This window comes from Mustela putorius, unplaced genomic scaffold, assembly GCF_011764305.1.
Source record: "Mustela putorius furo isolate JIRA1106 unplaced genomic scaffold, ASM1176430v1.1 tig00003853_pilon_pilon_pilon, whole genome shotgun sequence".
Lineage (NCBI taxonomy): Eukaryota > Metazoa > Chordata > Mammalia > Carnivora > Mustelidae > Mustela > Mustela putorius.
Window position 1 is genome coordinate 80,557,810 of NW_025422005.1, and position 22,502 is coordinate 80,580,311.

The following is a 22,502-nucleotide window of genomic DNA, read 5'->3' on the forward strand; positions in this document are numbered from 1 at the left end:
AGTTCATGGTATAGGTAGCTTGGGTCACATGGTCAGTTGGTATTCCACAGTCAAGTGTTTAATCTCATCCCAGATCCAGGAGCAGGCTAGGAGGTCTTTTTTAAGAGAAGGATACTTAAACATAAAAGAGAGCATGGCTTTTATTTAAAACCCTAAGTTCCACTGTGCTTGTGAGGGGCTCTACATAACATCACCACAGGCCATAACGGCATTGAGCTTCATTGGGTCTTCTGGGTTGCAAGGTCCACTCAGCAAGCAACTTGTACTGAAGTTTGGATCTGTAATTTTTTCCTGCTTTGGGCCCCACTCAAAACAGGCAACTCCATGGGTTAATCATCAAATGGGCAGAAAATCACATTGAAAGCCAAAATATATTGCCTCCAGGATCCAGAGATGCCTAGGAATCACTGTACTTAAGTGGCAGGCATAGAAGGGGAAGCAACTTGGGATATCCTGGGATATACCTGACAACACTGGAGCCCTAAAAACTTCATCATGCTTTTGGGCTTCTGAATTTGTGTGGGTTTTTATCTCTCTCTTTTGGATAAGGTATTTAGAGTACTTGCTAATTTCTGTTTACCAGGTTTAATTGGCATGATGTTCAGAGGGATGTTAAAATGAATGAAGTCCTTGAATACTGAATTATGACCCAGAGCCAGAGCTATGATATAGTCCCAAAGTAAAATATAGTTGTGAAGTCAAAGTGTCAGGCTGTACTTGCTAGGTAAAAACAAACTGCTTCTAATGGGCTTTATGAATTGATACCAAGAAAAAGCATTTGCCAGATCCAGAGCTGGATACCAAGTACTCAGGGCTATTTGATTTGTTGCAGGATAAGACCACATCTGGAATAGCAATTATGATTGGAATCAATTATCTACCCAAATTTGATATTCTACAGCCATTCTCTGAGACCCATCTGCTCCTGCCAAGCCCAGTTGGTGAGTTAAATGGGGATGTTATAGGAATCACATTTGGAAAGGACAGAACATGGTCCTGGAACAATTGGTTACCTACATGGAGAAAAAACAATTTTAATTTTGCTCCTACCTAACATCATAACCAAGATTAATTCCAGATGTATTAGAGACCAAAATTATGTATTTTGGAAAGGCAAAAATATTTTAGAAGAAAATACGGAAGCGTTTTTTTCTTGACCTTCAGATCCTAGTGTTAAACGGGACACAAAAGTAACATCTTGATGGGAAAGATTGGTAAATTGGCACCATTAAAATAAAACACTTCTGTTCATCAAAAGATATCATTAAAGATCATGGAGAGGTAAGCCACAGAATGGGAAAAGGCGTTTAGCATTTAATTGACACAGGTCTCATTTCCAGAATATTAACAAATAGACAACCTGGTAGAAAAACAGGCAAAATAATCTTGAATAGATACTTCACAGCTGAAACTATCCAAATGGCCAAAACAGTATGGAAAGGTGCTCAATGTCATTAGTAATCAGGGGGAATGCAAATTAAAACCACAGTAATACCACGAGCCACCCACTAGAAGAGTTAAAGTTTAAAAGATGGATAATAGTGAGAGTGGACAAAGAAGTGAAGCAATGCCAACATTGACACTCCCTTGGCAGGAGTATAAACTGACCCAACTACTTTGAATGAACAGTTTACTATAATCTGGAAAAACTGACAATCACATATCCTATAACCCAGCATTTCTGCTTCTTGGTATATACTTCACAGAAACATGCACAAACATGTGAGATTACCCATACAAAAATGCCCATAACAATATTATTTTTATTAGACCAAATGAAGCAACCCAAACACCCATTAACAAAGAATGGATGAGTTAATTGTGGTATACTCATAGAATGGAATATAGTAGGGCAAACTAAGGGAGCAAAGTATAACCACATAGAACAATATGGATTCCTTTTATAAAAGCAAGAATGCTCGAATGAAGTAATCTCAAAGGAATATGTGCCATATGATTCTAAAAGTTCAAAAGCAGGCAAACAGCACTCAATTACAGATGAATATTCCCATGCTAAAACTCAAAGTCAAGCAAAGCAGTTGTTATACTAGAAGTCAGCATGGCAGTTACCTGCAAGGGGGGGAAGGATGGCGTTGTGGTTGGGGTTGCATGTAAAGATTTGTTTTGTTTTGTTTTTGGAGGGGGAGATAGCTATGTTCGCCTTCCTGACCAGGTGCTCATTTCTCAGACATTTCATTATAGTCATTCATTAAGCTCCATACTTACTTTATTATTTGTTTCTCGATTTTTCTTCTATAAAAGTAGGCTTGGCTCTTAAAAATGCCAGAGTTCTTACAATATTTTTTGTAAATAAGAAAAATATTGAAGATAATTCCTGAATCTTTATAATTAATAGCAATTTCTCCAATCTTATAGCTTGGCTCAGCCATGTAGAAAATTTGGAAGGTAGGTGTAGGAGGATAGGCTATTTTAAGTAGAGTTGTTAGGGCAGTCTTCTCTAAGTGGACGGCCTTTGAACCAATACTTGAATGAAAGGGACCAAACCCTGGGAATAGTAGGCAGCAGAGAGTTCCAGGCAGTAAGAACTGTAAGTGCTGAAGACCTGAGGCCTGAAGGCATATGGCCTGTTTGAAATAGATTCAACTGAGTGAAGATTACTTTTGCAGTGGAAGTTGTACGTCTACCTGTCTCAGCATGCCAAATGATCTCAGTCTTACTTCAGGTATGCTAACTTTATGAGACTTCTGCTTGCTAGCATTGCCTTAGACCCCTTAATTTGCTGTTTTCTACTTATTTTTATACAAGATGGAGAACACAACATTCAAATACTTGTACATGTAGAGCTATATAGGATGAAGAGGTTAACAATTTTGGAATTGCGGTACGATAGCTTAATTTATCTGTCAGTTGATGCACCAATGTCTGAATTTGATAAATGAAAAACTGCATTTCAAGTGTCACTACTATAGAATGCGTAGGGCAGAAAAATGTATTTGAAATAAACATTAAAAATAGGAGCAATTCCCCCATATTATAAAAACAGACAAAAATGTCTAAAGATGGTAAAACTGCCAGTGATGTACAAAAATGATCAAGAAATGAGAGAAGTTGGGGAATAGAATCTTCACTTTTGATCACTTTGTCATTTCAGCTCATCTAATGCCTAAGTCGGTTTGCTTTCCTCCCTTTGGTGTGAGACTAGATGCTTTTTTTCCAAACAACTGGATTGTAGGTTTCAATTTCTTCAGATCACCTGAAGTGATGTTGCTTTTCTCCTTGCATCCCTCTTGGATTAGTCAGTGTTCTCCAGAGAAACAGGGCCAATGGGGTATGTATTTACCTATTTTAAGGAATTGGCTCAAGCGATCATGGAAGCTGGCAAACCCCCAAATTTGTGGAATGGGCCGGCAGGCTGGAGACTTAGTAAGGGCGGATGTTATAGTTTGTGTGGAAGGCTGTCATTGTGGAGCCCTGGGGAAGAGCCAGTGATGCAGCTGAAGTCTGCAGGCAGTCTCCTCGCAGGATTCCCTCTTCCCTGGGGGAGGTCAGTCTTTTGTTCTATTCCCATTTCTAGCTGATTGGATGAGGTCCACCCACAGTGTAGAGGGCAGTCTGCTTTCTCAAAGTCCCTCAATTAAAATGCAAATCTCATCCTGAAACACCATCACAGGACCAAACATCCAGAATGATGTTTGGCCAAATATGCCGGCAGTGTGGCACAGCCAAGTTGACACATGCAATTAGCCATCACACCTCTCAAGAAGCCATCCATAGCTTTGCTTTTAGAGATGAGGAATGTGGCTTTCAGTTCCTAGCTGCTTTACTCATTGCAGTCTCTTACCATGTACCAAGGCTACAAAACACTGAAGCCCGCTGTGAATTTGTAGTAGCATTGGTAAGGAAGATACTATTTACAAAGCAAGTTAACAACTTGACAAACTGTAGTTTTCTTTGGCCTGAATGGCTCCTCTTGAGTCAGAATTGGCCACAGTAATAAATTCCACAAAAAGCTACATTTCTACTAGCCTAGGAGTATAAAAAATATAGACTCAAAGATGTATATTGATTTTTTTTTTAAAGATTTTGTTTATTTATTTATTTGAAAGACAGAGATCACAAGTAGGCAGACAGGCAGGCAGAGAGAGAGGAGGAAGCAGGCTCTCTGCCGAGCAGAGAGCCCGATGTGGGGCTCGATCCCAGGACTCTGGGATCATGACCTGAGCCGAAGGCAGAGGCTTTAACCCACTGAGCCACCCAGGCGCCCCTGTATATTGATTTTTTTAAAATAGTGAACTCACCTGCTTTGGGACAACTTTCTAGCATTCTAAGCTTGTGTTTGCTTAGTTCATTGTTATGAAGGGATATTAAGGGGGGATTCTGGAATTGTAGTCCTTTCTATGTGAACTCCAGCCTAGTTTTTTTCTGATGTGTTAGACAATCCTGTTTCTTCAACACCAGGAGAAAAATGAACCTCTGCTAATTTTTAGTAATAGACCTTTCATGCAATGAGGAAAGCTGTGTTGTAAAGTGACTTCCAAATTTCCATGCATGGAGTTTTTCACTTCTTTATTACTTGGGAATTTTATCCATTTGCTTATCGCCTTTCTGTAGCTGTGGCTCAAGTTTACACCTCAGGTCCTGACCTCTCTCCTGAACTCTACACACCCATTTCTAACTCTGCCTGATATTACAACATAGATGTCCTGCCAACACCTTAAATCCACTATGATGAAAACAAACGATCCCATTTTTTGCTGTTGTTGATATTGTTACCAAAACTGTCACTGGTTCCCAGGATTAATCTTGGATTTTCCATTGACTTCTTTCTTACTTCTTTGCATCCAGTTAGCTGCCAAATCTAGTTCCTACTGATACTTACATTCCCCCATCTTTTCCATTTTCATGGTTACACTGTATGCCAGGTTCTTTTTTTTTCTGAACAGGACTATTGGAGGTTTCCCATCTAGTATTCTCATCTCTGTTCTCCCTTTGACCCATCCTATACATTAATAATCCCTCATATAAAACTTGGGGTCAGATGTGTTTCAGAATGCAGATTTGTCTTTTTCATTGTTGGAGTTTTAGAAAGATAATGTGGAGAAGATACTTTATTTTACAGTCTCCCTAATCGGGACTGGGGCAATGTCCTGTAGCCAAATCTCATTTTTCTGCAGTGAAATATGAGTATTTACTTTAGATAGGATTAATAAAAAGTATAAATAGGCTTGTATTGTTCATGTTGAACTTTAATGCCAAATGAGTTCAGATAAGATTGGCTTTTGCCTCCAAATGAAGTATCTAAAAAGAACTGAAACAACATCCTGCAATTTTGATTTTTAGAATTTTTGCTTTTGAAATTGTGGAAAAGACTTGGTAAATCTTAGCTAGGTAAATCTTCCTCAGGTAACCTGATTACTCCCATTTCCTACTGGTTTAGTTGTAAACTCTTTGCTCTGCTATTTTCAAATGCCTTCTCAGTTTGACCACAAAGCATTGTTTTCTGGTTTTGTCTCCCACTCATCTTCTACATACCCTTTTGACCTACTTAAACTGGCTAAATACTTCTTATTTTTTCTTCTGCATATACTCCTGAAATGTTCTATCCTCTTGTCCATTCTTCTGCCAACTAGCTATTGATCTTTTTTCTGTCTTCAGAATGTTTCCCTCTATAAACTGTTTGATCCCCATTCTGGGATCAGTGATTGTTCTTTGGTCTAAATTCTTGTAGTAAGCATTAATTTTCCCATATGGGAATGGGGGTAATCCTACTTCCTTATAATCCTTCTTCCTTACCTCCTAGAGGTAAATCAGTGGATTAAATAATGTTACAAGTGTGCCTAGCATGGTGGTAGACCCATAGTAGTACTCAGTTGAGGTTGGTTCTTCCTTTTTCTTCTTCTCCTTTTTCTTCCTTGCTTTTTCTTAGTATATTCTGTACTTTATATTATAGTTTTAAATGTGCTTTTATTGTGCCCACTATTAGAATGGGAGTTTTCTGAGGGTAAAAACTTACTTAGTAGAAGCTCAGCAAATATTGAGTTATGTGAAATGAATACAAATGGTTGCTAGAGAAATTTCATTTCCTTCTTTGGATTCTGGAAAGACTAATTTGTATGTCTATGAGTGTGCATTTAAAAACCCAAAACAGGGACGCCTGTGTGGCTCAGTTGGTCAAGCGGCTGCCTTTGGCTCAGGTCATGATCCCAGGGTCCTGAGATCAAGCCCCACATTGGCTCCTTGCTTTGTGGGGACCCTGCTTCTCCCTCTCCCTCTGCCTGCTGCTCTCCCTGCTTGTGCTCTCTCTCTAACAAATAAATAAAACCTTAAAAAAAAAAAAAACCAAAAACCTCAAAATGCAAAACAAAAACAAACCTATGATCACAGGACCCATCTTGGTGTTTAGTGTCAAGGGTAATTTTAAATGTCCAGAGCCCTTGTACAGGACACTGCCCACCCAGATCATGGCAAGCCTCAGGGCCTAGAGGGGCACAATCTTTCTGGTACTTGAACAGCCAGCCATTGGGAAACCTTGCCAGAAACCAGTGGGCAAGGCAACTAACACAGTTCTTTGGCCCTGGTGAGATACAGTGCTCACTCCTATGGAGCCTGGATCATGGGAGAGCATAGATTCTGTTCCTGTGCTGTTTCTTAGGGCTCACTGCGGTGTCCCTGGGCCCCCTCAGGGACGGGGAGGTCTCTGAACACCACCTTTGCTTTTGTGCATTTGGTCCTTTCAAGTTGGTTCTGATTATCTCCAAGCTCTGCAGTTTCCCTCCACAAATATCTCCCCTAAAACCCCTTTCTCTGCTCCCTCCTCCACCCCAAGAATATTATATCCCAAGGAGAGAGAAAAGCTAGTGGTGGTAGAGGTCACTAGGTGTTTACCTAATGTCCATCTAACCTCCTTTCTTAATAAATTTTCTTAGTAATTTTCTAAGTAATTTCTTAGTAATGTAACGTAGGTACATTACTGTCTAGAATAAAAACAATATTTTGCAGTTCCCCTTGAAGCTAGTTATGGCCGTAAGATTAAATTCAGAGTAAAGGGAAGTGCTATGTGATGTCCAGAGAGGCTCTTCAAGGGGCTCGCTTTGAGCCACTCTTCGGCCCTTCCTGCCTTTGCCGCCTGGACAGTGGACACTGTGGCTGAAAGGCCAGCAGCAATGCTAGATTATGAGTTGAGGGTGAAAATGGAGCTGAAAATAGGAGCTATCTTCTAAACGCTTTTTTAATGTCAAAGAAGATACTTTTTTGGCTTTTGGCCCCATTTTCAGTTTTCTATCATATGCCATCCAGTCCAGCCCTGATGGATCTGAAGATTGAGACCTAGTAAAATAATAGAAGCTAAAATGTGACTGATTTTGAATTAGTCCAGATGCCTTAGTTATGACTTCAGTTTGTTACCTGGAGTTCTTAGGAACCTTGATTTTCTTGAAATGAGATTTCAAAAAATGTGATCTAAAAATTTCATTCTTTTGTTTACCTGTGTTCAGTTTCAACAGCCATTTCCTGTCATTAGAGGTGGTGGAGGCCTGAGCTGTTTGGGCTGGGTAAGGGATGCACGAACACGTGAGGGGAAATGCATGTGTGAAATACCATCCCACATCGTATCCTATAGATAAATATGCTTTGACTGTTTTCGGGGAGATATCACCTTGGCGCATTCATAGTTTATGTTTCCATGTTTCTAATAAAGTACATGTCAATTAACTGTGCTTTCATTTTTGTCATTATCATCTTTCTGTTTCTCAGAATTATTACTAATAATTATTGGAAATTCACACGGTGCTAATATCTCCAGTTGACCTAAATGACTTAAGCTTTTTGCTTGGAGTTTTCCAGAAGACAGAGATTCCTCTGAAATTAACACGCAGGGGGGAAAATGGAGAGAAATATGCAAATGTAATTTTTGCCCATTTCTTTGTTTTCTTTAAGCCCATGGCTGGATTTACATTGTCAGCCCACACAAATGTGAATTCCCAAGAAATCCAAGTAGGAAGAGAATAGAGAGAAGGGAGAATGTATTTGGTTTCTTTATGGCTAGATCTTTGTTCTAGGCCCTCAAGTATGAAGTTCTTTATATCTATTTATAAATCATCCATGTATGTCTGTGCCTGAACCCAATCCATGCACCAGGGAGCATCTCCATTAACTTGGATGAATAAGGTTCCCCATGATCCAAAGTTCAGTTCCCTAATTAACAGGGCTCTTTTGGAAACATTTTAGAGATGAAAACATTTTAACAATATTTTGCACTCATCTAATGGACAGAATGGCTAGAACATGATCTAAGCTCATTGCATGGGGGTCATCACTAATAGCTTGGACCCCAGCCTCCTGTAATGTAAGAAAGACAGGTCCTGGTCTGTGGAGGTGAATGAGCCTCAGCTTCCACTTCTACTGTGTGGACCCCAGTGCCTTCATGTTCCAGCTAGTGTTGGTTCCTCCTTTTTCTTTCTGCTCCTTCTGCTCCACTTCCCCTCTGTCTCTTTATCCTACTCACCATTTCTGATGCTTTTGCTTCCCTTAATCTCTGCCATCACAAAGACTGGCTGCTTATTGATTTCTTTCCTCTCTCTTGCTCTCTCTCTCTCTTTTTTTTTTTTTTTTTTTTTGCCTTTTTCCCCTTTGCTATCTCTTTTCTCCCTTTCTTACCACTTCTTCTAAAGTTTATGACTTTAGGGTAGCAGGGCTTACCTTTTAGAGCCATCATCATCCAATGAGAATGACAGCCAGTCACAATTTGTCTTCTTAGATGTCATCTCTTTTTTCTTTTTGTTATTTCCATTCATATTCACAATTGCAGGCTTTACAAATTCTTTTTAGGTTCATAGTCTGTTCCTGAAGGTTTGACAGTGTTTGACTGCTTCACTGGGGTATCATATATATAGAAGTCATAGACCTTAGAACTAGGAAGTTCTAGGAAGAACTAAAAAAATAGTTTAATCCAATTCCTTTTTTCTAAGCAGAGTGCTGAAGTAAGTAACTTACCTAAGAGCATTCATACATCTGGTAGCAAAACCAGGACTAAGACATAAGCCTATACATCTTCATTTGGAAGAGAATTATATTAGCTCCTTAGTCCTATATATAATACAAGGAGACCTCAAGGAGCCAAACAAACAATTATTGTCCAATAGCTACAGTCTCCAGGGAAATATCTCTTCTGTTCTGTTCTGGTGCTTTAGAGAGGAGAGAGGCTCTCCTTTATTCTTGATTTGTAAAATTATCCCTAAATATATACTCATGTATGCATTGTAAGATCATAGGGTTCTTCACAAATGAAAGCTGTTTTCTTATGATTGCAATTATTTGTATATGAATAGAATGTACATGACCCAATGCCTGAAACTTGCTTCGTACATATTGGGTGTTTTGAACAGCTAAATGACTCTTTTTAGTTGGAAATAAGTACTCTGAGTATCACAGAGTCTTATATTTATGTAAAAAAAAAAAACCTTAAAAACATCTTGCTATTAGAGAAATAAGCATACAATAAAATTCTTTTACATTGCATGTGCGTATTTCACCTTCTCTAGAAAAGTAGAATCTAAGACTTAGACAGAAATGTGAAGTTTTAGCTCAACTCCCTACTCAGTGCAGTAATTTTTAAAAGTTATAACTCTGACATATCTAATGTCTGCTTGAAAACCTCCAGAGACTGGTATCACCCTTATGAGGCAGCTGTTATTGTTACTGGACAGCACAAGTGGATAAAAAGTTCCTTCTTGCATTGAATCAGAATCTGCCTTCTTTAACTTCTAGCTTTTTATCCTAGTTCTGGCCTCTGGAGCAACACAGAATTAGTATACGATTCTCTTCATGACAGCCCTTCAAATATTTGAAAGCAGATATTATACCTTTTCTTATTCTTTGCTTCCCAAGTTGCTTGAATAATTTATCAAAAATTACAGCTTCTCCTATTCACCTGGACATTTGCCTTTCATTACATCCTAATTGGTCAAAGTCCCTCTTAAAATGTGGCACCCAGAATTGAATTCTATATTATAGATGTGGTTTAACTAGCTGGAAATCCAATAGAACTGTCATGGGTAGTGATCTGTGGGTAGTAATTTCTCACGGAAGCATCCTAAGTCCCTTAAAAGAAGGTGGATTGTATGACAACGCTCAGTAAACTGTAAAGTGCTTTATAAATGATAAGCTTTGTTACATTCCATTTAAAAATACAAAAAATAATCAAGGAGTTTTTTTTTTTCCCTGTCATTGACAACGTTGATTTCAACCTTTGGGTCTACAGTTAGCAAAGAGGCTGGTATTTATTCCTTGGTAAAAGTGTGAAGATAATTTTAAACTCAGCCATTATGTTGTGGTACTAGCTGAACAAGTTTTAAATAATCAGGTCTTTTTGAGGCATTTTTTTTAAGTGTATGATAAATGTCATTTTTAACCTGTGCATACTCATTTAATGAGACAAAAGCAGTATCTCCTACTGACAAGGCATTTTCACATTCAAAGTAAAGTTTTAAATATGTAATCTGTATTTCTTCCATTTTAAAATATGAATTTTAAACTTCCATTCAAAACATTTCTTTTTTGAATTTTGTGTAATGGCTCAATATTGTCATCTAACCAGTCTTTCTCATTGCTGGGTATTGATTATATGTTAAGAACTTGAAAAAGACATCAATAAATTGTTTATCCTTCTTTCTTCACTAACCCTAGAAGACTTTTGGAAAGAATAAATCTTTATCTAAAATGTTTGTCACGAATTAACATCTTGAACTTTCTGACCAAGGGCTTAATGCCTAAATGGGATAATCTCAAAACTAACAGTAGCAGGTTACAGTTGGTATATATAAATGTGTATAAAAGTTAAATGTAAAATATAAATATGAAACCCAAATGGGATAAAGGTAGTGATGGGGAGCCTAGCATACTCCCTGGCACATAGCAGGTTCTTAATCAACATTGGCCTCATGAATGCTGCCTATTAGGGGAGGATTATTCCTAATCAGGCAGTGAGCGTGGTATGACAGCTGGAGGTTGAGTCCTGTAGATTGATGTGCCATTGCTCAAATGAGTACGGCACATTAGAGACTGCACTGTATTTTAAGACCTCATATCTCTTTCATTGGAACATTATTTCTTGGTTAAGAAAAATTACTACATTTTCTAAAACATGACAATGTTGTGGTGGTTATAGTTGGATTTACAACATATGTCAAATACTCTAAAGAGCATGAATTATTTAAAAATACATAAATACTCAGAATAAAAATCAGCTGTTCTGTATTGCCCATACTGGAAGGAAATTTAGTAAAGAAAATAATCCAGTAAATCACTTCCAAGGATTAGAGTATTCTGATAGCATGCTGCAAAGTCAGAATTCTGGAAAGTCATCCATTTGTTGGTACATTTTTAAAAAAACTTGTATAATTTAATAATTCCTTTTTCTTTTTACAATCCTGGTGACTGGGGCCATGTAAATTGGAGAGGACTGCTTTGTAAAATTGGACTTAGAGTCACATAATTTAAATTTATATTACTCGGTCCAAAATTCCTCTTTCTATTGGATTTTCTTTCTTCTTAATAGTTTAAAAAATGTACAAATAGGTGAGCCTTTCTAGAGAAAGACTGCACTCTTTTTATATTTTGTGCACTTAATCTTCCAGAGCTAGGTATTAGTTGGTTAAATATATAATTTATAGTTATACATAGACTGAGCAAAAATAAATATTCTAATAGCATCTAGTTATTGTTTTTGGCTATACTGATGTGTGGGCTTTTATATCAATATTAGTGTTTTCTACACTTCATAGTATTTTCCTCCAGCAAGAACTGTCTCTTTGCTGAGAAGGAAAAAAAAAACAACAAACTTACTTACAAAATGAGGCCATTTTGCATATTAATTAGGAGGTCTTTGAACTCTAAGAATAAAAATCCGTTAATGCTTTGGGTATGAAACAATTATGCATTCAAGGACTTTGATTTTATGCTAATAATGCGACAAGCTTTACATTTTTCTTTGTTTTGTTTGCATTCCCTAAAGATAATTTAATGCAAATAATCCATCCACATACAGCATAGAGCGTGTCGGATGGTTTCCCTATAGTTAAGATTGTATCAGCACTCCCATTATAAATCTCTATTACCCATGGTTTATAATTTAATTGAAAAAACCCACTGCAGGCAGAAACTCAACACTTAGGGTTTCAGGCTAAAAGCAATATTTCTCTTTTAAAAATTGCCTCCTCTCTTTAATTTCATAGTTAATGGAAATGTAAGAAGGATCATCCCGGAGCTGATTTTGAACAAAACCAAACAGATCTTTGTCTATAACTAAAGTAATTTCTAAATAAAAGTAGTTGATATCTTATCATTGGCCTATTACTACAACATTTAACCAAAGGAGAAGAGACCACAATGGAATCTGCTTATCCTTTCTCTACACAAAAAAACACATACAAGGAGAACAAGAAAATTCTGTAAGACCAGATATCTATAACATATATGTTTGACAGTATGGTGTGAGGCATTACATTTTCCTTTGGTTTTCAAATGTGTACTTTAGTCCTTTCAGTGGATCTGGGCAAAGGCTGTGGAATTTGCTTTTTGTCAGTCTGAGCTAGGAAGAGGGCGCTGGGTGGAGAGCTGCCAGCTCTGGAATTCTATACTTTGTCTGCTGTATAAATCTTATCTTAAGTTTACGCTTCAGTTATCTTGATGGGATTCAGGGGTTAATTAACAGGCAGGCAGTTTCAGCCTGCTTACACAGTAGAATTGAAAAGATCAGTTTTTAGACACACGGTAGTTTTGTCATCAGCTTTTGAACCCCAATCCTGTAGTATAGAAAGGTTAACCTGCCTGCCAGGTAATATGCAATCTCCAATCAAGACTTCACCATAGTTTTATCAACCCAGTGAGACAAAGAAACCGTGAGTTAGTTAGAACAAGATGTTCTTTATTACCTGCAACCCATCAACCTTTTCCTATGTAATTCCTACTTGTACTGCTGCATGTGAGATACATGCCATGGTTACTTAACCCTAAGCAAACAAAAACTTGCTTAAAGATGGTCTGGCTCTGTCTTTGCAATTCATCGTGTTTCTATATCAATTGCCTTTGAGATCCTAAGGGGAGTTACTGAGGACAAGAACACAAACTCATATGTTACAACACTTAGCTGTGCATAAAGGGCTTCAATATATCTAATACACACAACTGCTCAAAAGTACAGAAAGCAGGGGCATCTGGGTGGCTCAGTTGGTTAAGCATCTGCCTTTGGCTTAGGTCATGATCATGTGGTCCTGGGATTGAGCCCTGCATCGGGCTCCCTACTAAGCCGAAGCCTGCTTCTCCCTCTCCCTCTGATACTCCCCATGCTTGTGCTTGCTCTTTCTCTCTCTCTGCGTCAAATAAATAAATAAAATCTAAAAAAAAAAAAAAATTAGAGAAAGCAGAAGCTAAGAGGTTAAGTGGTGGTTAGCACTCACTCTGTCCTATCTACTACTCGTTCTTCTGTGGCCCAGTGGCTCCTTCGTTCCCTTAAGGGAACTATGTTTTTAACTTTGAGAAATAGGGTCTCGTGAAACCTTGATGAGAATCCCCTGTAATTACTTGCCATCTATTGTCGGAGACCATAAGGGAATTCACACAGTTTCTAAGTCCAATTCTTAAAATATTCCATATTTGCTTAGATTTATAAATTAAAAAACTTAGAGCCTAGATAACATTCATATATATCTAAGCTACACAGTAAGTCAATGATGAAATAAAACAAGTCATGGATTTATTGTTCCATCTCTCTGATTAAAATTATTTTTAATGTTGATATTTTGATTATATTAGAAACATTGCTTAAGTATAAAGGTTATGAGAAATTCTTTTCTGAACACTCATAATTGTACAGTCTTAAGAGATTTTTGAGAAAATAGTAGATAACTATTTTCCAAGGATGGTATAAATGTAGTACTGGTATAATGATGCAGGGAATACACAAGAAAACTCCCTAGGGTTGCAGTAAATCGGGCAGTCCATATTTGTTATATATAGTGAAAAGCAGATTATCTTCTGATATTTATAAACTGATTCAAAGTTTTTTAGTTTCTGTTGTAAGAATTTTAATAGATCATTCTCTACTCCTCAGCCACCTCCTTTTTTTTTCCTTTCTTAGATTACTTTTTTCTTTTTAAAAGATTTTATTTATTTCACAGAGAGAGAAAGAGAGCACTGCAGGAGGAGTGGCAGGCAGAAGAAATATGCTCCCCACTAAGTGGGGAGCCCCATGCAGGACTTGATCCTAGGACCCTGGGATCATGTCTTGAGCTGAAGCAGATACTTAACCGAATGAGCCACCCAGGCTCCCTCTTTAGACTACTTTTCCTTTTTTTTTTTTTTAAATTTGAGAGTAAGAGAGGGCAGAGGGAGAGGGAGGAGCAGGCTTCCTGCTGAGCAGGGAGCCCCATGTGGGGCTTAATCCCAGGACCCCAGGATCATGACCTGGGCTAAAGGCAGATATTTAACAGACTGAGCCACCAGATACCCCTCAGCTTAGGTCTTGATCTCAGCATTGTGAGTTCAAGCCCTGGGTAGAACTCCATGCCATGCATGGAGCCTATTTAAAAAAAAAAAAAAAAAAAAAGGTAATATGGAAAATACAGAGATTAAAAAACGGTAAGAGAATAATATCAACACATAAGGCTAATTCCACAGTAATCCTCTGTTTTAGGCACCATCACCTTTTTTATTTCATATATGAGGCAGCTGGGAGTCAGAGGGTTAAGTAATTTGTCCAAGGTTATCATTTATTTAGTATTTGCCTTTTTATTGTCCGGAAGAAAATTCCTGTTTGGGGGAGATTGTCTTTCTTCTATCCCAAACACGTGGTTGTGGTAAAGTGGAGGCTAATCAAAATTCTCATGTCCTTTGGCCACAGAGTGAGGCATTGGTACCAGAAAGGGCCAGTCATCATGCTCTGGTTCTATGGTTTGTCATACGATTCCATTGTGGTGGGCCGTGTGATCCAGGCATGTCCAAGCAGTGGCATTTTCTGGAAGAATTTCAACTGAAGTGCCAGGGAAACTCTTTTCTCTCTGGCCCTGTGGCTTGTAGAATGTGTTTTTATCATTGTGTTTGGCCATGGATTGATCTTATGGGAACAGCTGACCTGAGAGAATGAAGCCAGCCAGAGGGAGCAGAACTGGTAGCTCTGGGAGGAGAGCAAGAGTAGATGGAGAGGAGAGAGAGAAGAACCTGATGAGGTTTGAGTCCTTGGATCCAGGTATTTCTGAAGGCACACATATACTCCAGCTTCTCCATGGTTTGGTGGTGTGAGCCTTGATCAAAACTGTCTTTGTCAAGTCAGTTTGATTTCTTGTCTCTGCGTCAAATAAGTAATTTATTATTACTTTTTTTGTTTTATTGTCTCTGCGTCAAAAAGTAATTTATTATTACTTTTTTTGTAGTAATAATAATAAAAAAATACTGATTGAGCACCTAGAGTCAGGATGCAAATCTGGATCTGGCTCACCCTACAAACTTGAGCTTCCTTCCCAACCTTCCTTGGACACAACCTCTGCTAATGGTTTGATATTTTCCTCACCATTTCTTCTTCCCCCCCTTTTTTTTTTTAAAGACTAAACAAATATTGTATATGTAAATATTTAAATTTATGATATATGTTGCCGAATTGTCATTCAATTTGGCTTTACTAATTGATACTTTCCCTAACACTTATATGCTGAATATCTTATGTTGCACCCCGGTGGAGAGGATGCAACATAAGATATGTGCTCTGAGAGGCTGACCTGGGGGTATAGGTCCTTTGCCTTCAGGCTTCTGTTTGGGTTGGGTTGTCCAGGATAGGGGACACTGGCGGGAGATGAGAAGGAAGGAGAGTTAAGAGATTCTGCTCCTCCTTGGCTCTTCCTGTGGCATTACTGAGGGTTGGCTGCCTTCCCAGACCTAAGGTTACAGTTCTCTCTGCTCTGCTTTGTTTTTCTGCATCCAGCCCTGGATACTGCCCTCTTCCTTATGGGTTCCCTCCACCCTGCTTGACACCCTTATGGATAACCCTTTTATTAAATGCTCTTCAAATTACCCGATTTGAGTATGTTCTTAATTTCCTGTCTGGACTCTGAGTAATATTGCTTGTATAAGGGTGTCTTTTCCCTCCACATTTCATGTCAACATAGGGTATTGGCCACGTTTTTAATCATTTCAATTCTCATAAAGGGAAAATGGTATCTTGTTTTAATTTATATTTTTTTGATTATTATTGCATTTGAACATCTGTTCATATGTTAATTGGCTATTTGCATATTTCTCTTAATTGCTTGTTAATATTCTTTGCCCATTTTTCTTTTGGGTGATCTCTCTTTCTCTCTTTCAAATTCCTATTATGAGTGGAGTATTTGTTCCTATTATATTTTCCAACTGATTGTTAGTATAACTGAAAATTATTGCTTTCATATTTTGTTATTCCTATAAACTCTCTGTTAGTTTTAATAGATGTTAATCGATTCTCTCAGATTTTCTATCATTTACAAAGAATGATAATGCTATCTCTCCCTTTCTGATGTATGCTACATTTCTTTATCCCATTTTACACACTGGCTAGGTCCTCCAGAACACTCTTGGACAACAGGGGTGTCAGTGGGAATCTCTGTCTTATTACTGACTCTAACTCTGCTTTTCCCAGAGTGTGTTTCACAGAACACGAACGCTGACAGATACCCCTTGAGAAAAGTTTAGACTGGTATGGGAAGCATCACATTTTTTTTTTTTTAAGATTTTATTTATTTATTTGACAGAGAGATCACAAGTAGGCAGAGAGGCAGGCAGAGAGAGAGGAGGAAGTATGCTCCCCGCTGAGAGAGCCCAATGCAGGGCTTGATCCCAGGACCTTGGGATCGTGACCTGAGCCGAAAGCAGAGGCTTAACCCACTGAGCCACCCATGCGCCCCAGCATTACATATTCTTAAAGAGTCAAAAGCTCTAAGTTGATTTTTTGTTTGTTTGTTTGTTTTTGGTCTTTGCCTAATATAGCTCTGGTACTGAATTTTCTGTAGTATATTATCAGCCTTGTCATTTCCATAGGTCCTGGAGGACCCAAATACAAACAAAATATTTTGTAATAATATAGCTAAGCCACTGTGTTTTTATGCAAAAACTCTGAATTATTCCAAAGCTTCTTTATGTCTCTTCTCAGTGCTTATTAGTATAGCAATATAAGCCACTGTATTTTGAATGTAAGGGGTCATGTGACACATCCACCACTTTGGCACATGTTACTCTCAAAAGAAACAGCTGAGATTAAAACACTAACTTAAATGGAAGAAAGGATGGATGTCAGGAAATCCAGCTGGTTTCTCTCCCTCTCTTTCTTCTCTGTTTTATGCACACACACTCACACAACTAACCAACCCACCAAATGAATAAAGCATTCCTGCCAAGAGACCTCAAGGTACCATTTTCTTTCATGTATGGGCTTCCTTCGTAACCCAGCCTCCCTTCTTTCCAATACCTCTCCATTGTTTCTTCCGCCTCCTTCACTTTCTTCTGTCAAGTGTGCATGTGCATGCATGAATGAGTATGTGTTGTCTCCAGGAAAATCTCTACCATCCCTTTTTTCCCATTGCGATTATCAGTTAAAAATTACTATTCTCTTTGTTGATAGAAATCAAGTGAATATCAGAGAATACTTGTAATGAGAAAAGAAAAAAAGCACTTGTTTTTTAAACTCATCTCCACTGCTTAATTAATACATGTTATGTTTTCACATGAAATTAAGACCTGATGCAGAATTGGTGACAACAACCTCCAAAGACCTTGAAAAAGCTCAGAAGTCCCCTTCAGAATTCTCACAAATGTCTCATCTACATTTGCTTTCTCTTCCAATTAAGTCTATTATTCCCAGAGCATTTAAGAATAATAAACTATCTTTTATTCAATTTAACTTTCCATTTGCTTTAATTACTAGTATTGAAACAGTTTTGCTTTCTGCTATATTTCATTGCAAGTCTTCCAGCTACACTATAAAGCTAAATTAAGGCTTTTATAGATTTTTTTAGGATCAACCTGATTCTTATTTATTACTTCTAGGGTAATATTCATCTTAAGTCTTAAAAACTGACATATAAGTAATCTGTTAGAAAAGAACTCACTCAAAAATTGGCAGTTTCCTGTGTGGTGAATTAAAAAAAAAAAATACCAAAAGATGAACTCCTATTTTTATATAATTTCTTTAATTAGTTCTGTTAGACCATTTTTGTGAGTGTGAATTTAAATCACATTTCAAGGTTAATATGGATTTACAGAAATTCATTATTACCTCTACTTAATTGTTATGCCATTATTTTAGTCATATGTTTATTTTTCATTTTCTGTAAAATTTCACTGATTTCTGAAGTTGTAATTCCCGTGTTTAAAAGAATGGAGCTCTGACTTTATATTAAATGAAATGGTATACCAGTTTTACAGGGGGGAGGGGCATGGTAGGGGGTAATGTTTGGAAAATGCCTTTTTCATGAAATCTATAAGAAGAAAAATTCATTATTGCTAATGAATGCAAGGATTTTACTTACTGGAAGTAGTCAAGTGGTCTGGTACAAAAATGCACATCGCATTATGAACCATAACATTGCGAGGTTTGTAATATAAGAGCTGTGAAATATATTTTGAATATCACAAAGACTGTGTTTCTTCCCCGGAGCATGCTTTTTGTTATACCCTGCTTCTCATATTCTTATCTTTTTCATGAGTATGAATCTCAATAAAATCTATGGATTGTGTTATGTTTAAAGGCTATTTACTGAACCAATATTTTCACAGATAAGATCAATAATATATGTGTAAACCTTTGAAATTTAGATTGGAGAGGAAGCTGCCTAATAAAACTCTGGTACTGAATTTTATACAACATCTTACCAGCCTTTTAATTTTATATTCAGGTCCCGAAGGATCAGAAAACAAACTGAACACAACTGCAATTATCTGGATTTAGCCTGGATGGTTTTATGCAAAAACTCTGGATGCATTTAATGTTTATGTATTGTGAAGCCACTGTGTCCTGGGTCCTCATTTCATTTCTTTAAGAACCTTTGTCTAATTTAAAAATTTTGAAGGAAAAATTTTATGTTTATACCTATTTAGTTGCACCATTAGTTCAAGATACAGATTATGGAAGTGCTAGAGTTCTAAAGCATGTTTCAGTCAATGATATATATTTTTTTATAAAGTTGGTATCTAATGCTGTATTTGTAAGGCCATCAGTTATCAAACCACGTAAGTGTTAAATTCCTTTTGAAGCTTTCAAGAGGTATTTTAATTAAGTTTTCAAAATTGCTTTCGGATCATCTTCACAATTCTTTAGTGCTTTATTTCCATTAACAAAATAGTAATTAAAATTAAATTTTAAAGGAAATAACCACAGTAGGTCATACTTTTATTAACTTGAGGTAGATAATGAACCTGTCCTATTTAAAGACTGATCTAAATCTGCTGAGAGGCTAGGGATAGTATATTTTAATTAAGGTAATCCTTGTTTGCATCTAACAAACAGTATTGCCACTTAGAAATTTAAGATCTTAGTAATGCATATTAGTACGTTACCTCAACAATCTAATAGAGATTTAATACTTGTGTTTTAAAGAGCAATTTGTCATAAATTAAGAGCATTTGCATAGTAAATTTCAAGGATGTTATTCTTTGCAGAGTTTTCTATAATTAAGGAATGCATTAAACATTAAAATTTTATAATTTTTGTAGTACTAGGAAAGCTTGCTTTGTATTAAACTGAGCCTTATTTTCAGCTGCGCATAACTCTATGGAAAAGTCCAGTCTTAATGAAGACATAATGAATGTACTGTCACTAAGATTTTTTTCCCTCTTAAATCTTGAGCGAAGGCTTATGTGTTTAAAGAACGTTTTATCATATGAAATGTCTGTTTACTTGGATGGGGAGTATTTAATCATTTAAAGAGTAGGCCAAAGAGACTTACCCCAACCCTACTGCTAAACAGTTATAAGCTGCATCGTATATAAATTAAGTGTTCTGTAATTGGGGGTGTGGGTAGAATCTTTCTTTAGTCAGTTAAGTGTTTACAGTATTCATATCTACTTTAGTTAAAGGAATTAAAAAGCCCATTTTAATTAAGAATGACAACCTTATTCTCAAGATTTCTTTTATTCTGATGGCTAACAAGATAATTTTAGCATTTGTATTTTATTGATATAGAGAGAATGCTTTTTTAAAATATGTTTAGGATAAGGCTCAGCATCCTGGTTCACCCGTGGTCAGATGGATTTTTGACTGTGGTGAGAGTCTCTATCACTTAGACATTTTTACCTGCGGATGACTTTAGGGTATGAAAGGATGTATTCCTCAGAGAAGGAATTTGTACCTTACTCAGTTTACCTTAGATTACTGTGTATTCTTCCTTCACATTATCTTCTCCTATAAACTACCTGAGTCTCTTTGCTTTTTCCAACCAAGAGGAAAGGATCTACACTAGATTCCACCAGGATCTGCACAGTTCATTGGCTTGAGTTGTAGTAATTTTTTAAAAAAATTTCCCCTTGGCAGGGAATACAGATGTTTATTGAACATTCATTTAGGGGGTTGTCTTCTGTCAAAGAACTAATTCAGGTTATATGGGTGTGATGTGACTCATGATTTTTAACTCAGCACTGTATCATTTCTAATAATAATTATAAAATATTTAGATTCTTAGTTTTATTATATGTTGGAGCTCGTAAGGAAAGTGATATTTTGCTGTTCTCATAATTTTAGAGTTTTGATGCTGTCAATATATCATCATCATCATTATTATATAATTAGCTATAAAGTTTAATACTTATTATGTATTATAGTTATAGCTAAGAAATAATAGTAATGAAAGAAGATATTCCAATTCTTCCTTTCATTAGAAGGGCAGACAAGTGAAAATAGTAGGCACAGGACAACAGTAGTTGGTGAGTTCAAATCTCAAAATTATAATTATTGGCTGGCTGATCTTGGGCCTGAATTTCCTACATTTGTATGTTGGAATGTAGAAATTCCATTCAATTTTAGCTCCTTCTTTCCTCAACTTTAAAAGACTGTATTAACTTGAAAGCTCTAGTGGTTTCATAGATGACATCTCTGGTGAAGATTCTTTCTTGCCCTGTTTGTACCACCCAACTGCCCATATCTACCCCTCAGTATTTAAGAGTTGGAAAATTAAACCCCAGAAAGACAAAATGATTGGTTGAGGGATAACACTAAATAATTTAAAAATAAAAGTGAATAGTGGCTGCAGATCAACTTAGCCAGGCGTCTCACTCCTATGGATGGATTAAGTGTTCCCATAGTAGGTAGAGTGCTGAGTTTTACCACTGGGAGGAATTGCCAAACTGTCTGTGATGGCAAAGAATATACAGTCTAAGGTCTTAGATTAAAACTACTTTCAAGCTATTTTGTTGTTGAGGTTGCACTGTATTAGATGCTCAGAAAAAGCTGGTGATTGGAAGCTGGTCAGTGAAGATCCTGAATTGTAGATGACCAAATCTCACCTCATTGTAGCTGTTAAAAGCTGAAAATAGCATCCAACACCATTTGGCACTTCCTATGTCATGCACTGAGCATTTCACATTTATTAACATGTGTAATTATCACTACAATTTCATGAGGTCAGTACTGTTACCATTCCCATTTTACTTATGAGAAAACTGAGGCACAAAGAAGAGAACACTGTCCATGTAAGGAAGTCAGAGGACTGGGAAGCTAATCGAGGCCATGCAATGCCATAGCCTAACTGTTAAGCACTTTGCTATTCTGCCACTTAATATTCTATGAGCTGTCTAAGGAGAGTTGGTGCAAAGGTAGGTATGGAGCCCAGTCTTTCCTTCTGTGATTGTTTTTAGGTTGGAAGTAGCTTTAATGGAGGGCACACATGGAAAAGGATCCGAGAGAAGAGCAGCAGAATAGAGAGTAGTCCTGTCACACGGCTTTGGAGGCAGAAGATGTGACTTTTATATATTTATTTATTTATAAATAAATGTGTGAGAGTATGAACAGAAGGGGCAGAGTGAGAGAGAGAGAGAATCTCAAGCGGACTCTGGACTGATCACAGAGCTACCATGGGGCTTGATTTCAGGACCCTGAGATCATGACCTGAGCCCAAACTAAGAACCTGACGCTTAACAAACAGTGCTGTCCAGCTGCCTTAGGAGATGTGATTTTTCACGTTGGTTTTGTAGCTCCTAGCATGACCTCAGGTGAGCTGCGGAAGCTCTCTGAATTTCCTGGTCAGTAAAGTAGTGATTTTAATGTCCACATGGTAGGATTGTTGTTCTACATCACCCATGTGGCAGATGCTTGGTTCAATCAAGGGCTCTATCCATAGTAGCTATTGTTAGGATTTACCCACTTATTACACTTAGAGAAATAAGGGATCGCAGTCGTACTCTTGTGCCCAAAGTGTTCCCGTTCAAAAGTTAAACTCTGCCTCATTGTTAATCTTAGTGGCTTATAATGGCCCTTGTTTTTGTGACATGGGTTTTATAATTGTGTTTTCAATTAAATATAACTTTCTCTTCTA

At 37.2% G+C, this 22,502-nt stretch overlaps 1 long non-coding RNA gene across 1 annotated transcript in view; it reads left to right on the plus strand.

Moving 5' to 3' along the window:
• The window catches only part of LOC106005784, a 48,651-nt gene that overhangs the window by 3,234 nt on the left and 22,915 nt on the right, over positions 1–22,502 (plus strand). Inside the window, exon 2 of the long non-coding RNA XR_006601830.1 lies at positions 833–941. This is a non-coding gene — a long non-coding RNA (uncharacterized LOC106005784). The remainder of the gene's footprint in view (positions 1–832; positions 942–22,502) is intronic.